The sequence below is a fragment of the Triticum aestivum genome, chromosome 6B (assembly GCF_018294505.1).
Source record: "Triticum aestivum cultivar Chinese Spring chromosome 6B, IWGSC CS RefSeq v2.1, whole genome shotgun sequence".
In the NCBI taxonomy this organism is placed as follows: domain Eukaryota; kingdom Viridiplantae; phylum Streptophyta; class Magnoliopsida; order Poales; family Poaceae; genus Triticum; species Triticum aestivum.
The window spans coordinates 572851396-572856276 of NC_057810.1; positions in this window are offsets into that span (position 1 = coordinate 572851396).

Sequence of the window (4881 nt, forward strand, 5' to 3'; positions counted from 1 at the left end):
TTTCCAGAGGTGCCACCCATGCATTTTTAGGATGTGTGTGTTGTCTTGTGCAAGCTTGCGAAGAGAGGTACCTGAGATTGCAGATTTCAGGGACTTAGTGATTTTCGCTAAGTCTGGGATATTTTAGTTCATGATGCTATATGTCCAGCTTGTTTCCTAGTGATCCGTGCCTCTTTTGAGGATGATCAGTAAGGGAGTTTCGATATTTATGTCATGCTCTATCCATCCATGTCTTTGTTGGCATTTGTGGAGTGCTCTAGGTTGACTCAATCGAGCTCAACTTTTGCTTCGTTGTTAATCTGGGCAGATCGTCAACTTGTTTGCGATTTCGCCGATGCTACCGTTAGTGTTCCATGCATGCTATGCCTTCGTTCTTGCCATGTGTAGCTAGCACTTTGTGCCTTCTTGCTGGTTATATACTTTCCTTGCCATGACTTGCACCGTAGTGAGTGCATCGAGCTCGTTTACATGCCTTCGTGAGTTAATTTCAGCATGTCTCAGTTTTCACTAAGTCTGAAAACTGATTGTGTTCGAGCAATGTTCGTGAGCTCGGTAGAGTATTTTGTGAACCCTTTTGGCCCCAGGTCACTTTGGGTGTTTTATTAAGCTTGTTGAGTAGATCCATGCCATGTTCTTACTTGTCATGTTCAGGTTTTCTATCATGTTGTTTTGCTGCTCCGAAGAGAGCATCGTGATCTGAAATTTCAGACTAGTGTTAATTTCACTAAGTCTGAAATCTGTTGTGCATTTGCGTTTTAGCCATGCTTGTTTGAACCTCTTAATGGATGAATTTGCCTATGGCTCAGTGCTAGTGTTTTGTCAACCATCTTGTGTACATCACTGCCATGTATTTTGTTTTCATGTTTGGTGGCTGTAGCATGTTCCTTTCGTTGCATTTAGATGCCTACTTTCTGTAAATCGCAGACCGGTGCCATATCTTAAAACGCTCGCCATTTCCAAACCGTAGCTCCGATTCCTATGATCTTTATACCGTTTTCAAGCGATTTAATCCCCTCTATCCAGTGGCACACTTGGTTTTCCAAGTTGATGCCAGGTTCATGCATTTCCTGTCATATCTTGCATTTTGCATCCCGCATCGCATCCCGCATAGCATATCGTCATTTCATCATATTGCTTGGTCTTGCCCGTGGTTGATTGTGTCCTTGTTGCTTGTTTGTCTTTGGGTAGAGCCGGGAGACGAGTTCGCTACCGAGGAGCCCGTTGAGTTTGCTTGTGAGGATCCAGTCAACTCTGACAACTGTGCAGGCAAGATGATCATACCCTCGAAATCACTACTATCTTTGCTATGCTAGTTTGCTCGCTCTTTTGCTTTGCCAATGCCACGATGCCTACCATTTGCTTGTCAGCCTCCCAATTGCCAAGTTAAACCTCTAACCCACCTTTGTCCTAGCAAACCGTTGATTGGCTATGTTACCGCTTTGCTCAGCCCTTCTTATAGCGTTGTTAGTTGCAGGTGAAGATTGGAGCCGTTCCTTGTTGGAACATTTATATTGCTTGTTGGGATATCATTATATTGCTATGTTATCTTAATGCATCTACATACTTGGTAAAGGGTGGAAGGCTCGGCCTCTCGCCTAGTGTTTTGTTCCACTCTTGCCGCCCTAGTTTCCGTCATATCGGTGTTATGTTCCCGGATTGTGCGTCCCTTACGCGGTTGGGCTATAATGGGAACCCCTTGATAGTTCGTCTTGATTAAAGCTTTTCCAGCAATGCCCAACATTGGTTTTACCATTTGTCACCTAGCCTCTTTTTCCCTTGGGTTTCCGGAGCCCGAGGGTCATCTTATTTTAACCCCCCCCGGGCCAGTGCTCCTCTGAGTGTTGGTCCGAACCAGGCAGCCTGCGGGGCCACCTCGGGGAAACTTGAGGTTTGGTTTTACTCGTAGCTTGACCTATCCGAGCGTGCCCTGAGAAAGAGATATGTGCAGCTCCTATCGGGATTTGTCGGCACATTCGGGCGGTGTTGCTGGACTTGTTTTAACCTGCCGAATCATCTTGTTGTACCGAGATACCGAGTCTGATCGGTGTGTCTTGGGTGGAGGTCTATTCCTTCGTTGACCGTGAGAGCTTGTTATGGGCTAAGTTGGGACCCCCCTGCAGGGATTGATCTTTCGAAAGCCGTGCCCGCGGTTATGGGCGGATGGGAATTTGTTAATGTCCGGTTGTAGATAACTTTAATTAAACTTAATTAAAATGAATCAATCGTGTGTGTTACCGTGATGGCCCCTTCTCGGCGGAGTCCGGGAAGTGGACACGGTGTTGGAGTTATGCTTGCGCAGGATGTTCCTTTAGCTTCTCGCTCGAGCTTCGCCTTCTCTTCTCGCTCTCTTTTGCGTATAAGTTAGCCACCACATATGCTAGTCGCTTACTGCAGCTCCACACATATTGGCCTTATCCATTCCTATGAGCTTAAATAGTCTTGATCGCGTGGGTGTGAGATTGCTGAGTCCCTGTGGCTCACAGATACTACTACTCCAGATGCAGGTCCAGGTGATTCTGCTCCAGTTGACGATTACGAGCTCAGGTGGGAGTTCGACGAGGACTCTCAGCGATACTACGTATCTTTTCCGGATGATCAGTAGTGGTGCCTAGTTGGGGTTATCGATTCAGGACCTTGTCGCATGTTGGGGGTCTTTTCTATTTTGGCGCCGTAGTCGGGCCATGAGTGCTTGTTTGATGGATGTTATTTATGTACTCTGATGTGACGTGGCGAGTGTAAGCCAACTATGTTATCTCCCCCTTTATTATGTATTACATGGGATGTTGTAATGATTGCCTGACTTGCGACATTGCTTTCAATGCGGTTATGCCTCTAAGTCGTGCCTCGACACGTGGGAGCTATAGCCGCATCGAGGGCGTTACAAGTTGGTAATCAGAGCCTTCCCCGACCTTAGGAGCCCCATTGCTTGATCGTTTTTAGCAGCCGAGTTGTGTCTAGAAAAATGTTTTGAGTCCTTAGGAATTATATATCGGAGAGCTTAGGAATTCTTTTACTTCCCAGTCTCCTCATCGCTCTGGTAAGGCATCCTGGCGTAGAGTTTTGACTCTTCTCTTCTCAAATTTCACTAAAAATTTTTTAGGATCACGCGAGTATCTTGGTTTTGTTACGATGGTTTTCTGACGAGAACATTGTTCTTGGTGCCTCCTGTCTTTAGGGGTTGTGGCAGTGTCCCGGGGAGTTGAGCTCCGAGGTGTTGTCGTCACAATTTTATCGTTGCAATTCTGGTATACTTGAGACATGTTCGCCGACATCGAAAATCTCTTTTATGCAGTTCGTTGGTGAGATAACCTCGACGCCACCCAGTACTGGGGCGGGAGTTCGGGAGTATCGCCATAACTTGTATAACGGATGCTTTTCGAAGGTTGAGGTAGATGGTTTCCGAAGTTTTCCTGGTTATGTGTTGAAGGATGGATACAGCTGGATGTAGGATTTGCTAGTTTGGGTGAGATATTGTGCTTCCCCTGTATCCCCAACACCTGATTGCATAACCGGAAAGGTTCGGGAGTTTCATAGGTGGGAAATCTAGTAGCTCTAGTTCTTCTTCCACGGATATTGGTTTGAGATTGGGATTTCTTACCGATTATTCGTTCTTGATCCGTACCTTGTTGATTTATTTCTCTACCTTAATTCTTCGTGGCTTCGCAATTTATGGATATGTGATCATTTGAAGAGGAATGCATTCGTTCATTTTGTTCGGATGTGAAGACTATATGTTGCAATTTTCATTCCGTTGGATTCAGCTTCTATATTGTTGTCTATCTATGTGCTAATGGTGGTCAACCTGTTCAGGATGGCTCCTCCAACGCGCACGACTCCGAATCCTAATCCACCTCCACCTCCGCCTCCTCCGGAAGCATGGCAAGCTGTGATGGCCGCTACTAATGCAAACACACAGTTGACCATGCAAATCCTTCAAGAGCGCAATCAAGGCAGTCAAGGGAATCAAGGCCATAATCAGCACCACTTTGCTACTCTGAACCAGTTCCTTGCTAATGGCCCAAAGACGTTCAGCGGTTGTGTTGAGGCTACCGACGCTGACGATTGGCTAGTGGATCTGGGCAAGCATTTTGAATGCAGCAACGTCAGGCCTGAAGATTTCGTCAAGTTCGCTTCTTTCCAGCTCAAAGATCAGGCTGCAGAGTGGTTCCAGCAGTACAAGGATTCCAGAGGTGGACGTGTTATCACTTGGGACGATTTCCGTCAAGATTTCCGCGCTCATCACATCCCTCAAAGTGTGGTTGAGAGTAAGCGTCAGGAATTCCGCAATCTGAAGCAAGGCTCTTTGTCTGTCTATGACTACAACAAGTTGTTCCAGAAGCTCGCCCGTTTTGCCAAGCAGGATGTTCCTGATGAGAAGAGCATGATCTATCAGTTCAGGGGTGGTCTTCGTGAGGAAATTCAGCTCGCTCTTGTCCTCTTTGAGCCGTTGAGATACGATGAGTTCTACAACATGGCACTGAAGCAAGAGGCTGCTCAGATGAGATGTGATGCTTCCAGGAAGCGTGCCAGAGATGTTACTCCATCTTCCTCTACTCAAGTGGTTAAGCAACAGAAGTATTGGCTTCCTCCTCCTCCGTTCCGTCAGCCGTATCAGCAGAAGAGCAAAGGTGGCAGTGGTTTCTCCCACCCACCCAACCCAGGCTTTCAGAACAAGGCTTCGTCTCAAGCTCCAAGACCGAGTGCTCCGTATCACCGTCCGCTTTCAGAGGTCACGTGCAACAAGTGCCAACAGAAGGGTCACTATGCCAACAAGTGTACCAACCAGAGGCGTCTTCCTCCTCCTCCTCCTGCCAGATCGGCAAGTACAGCTGTGGTCAAGCACAATCCCAAGCACGCCAAGGTCAATATGCTGAATGCAGC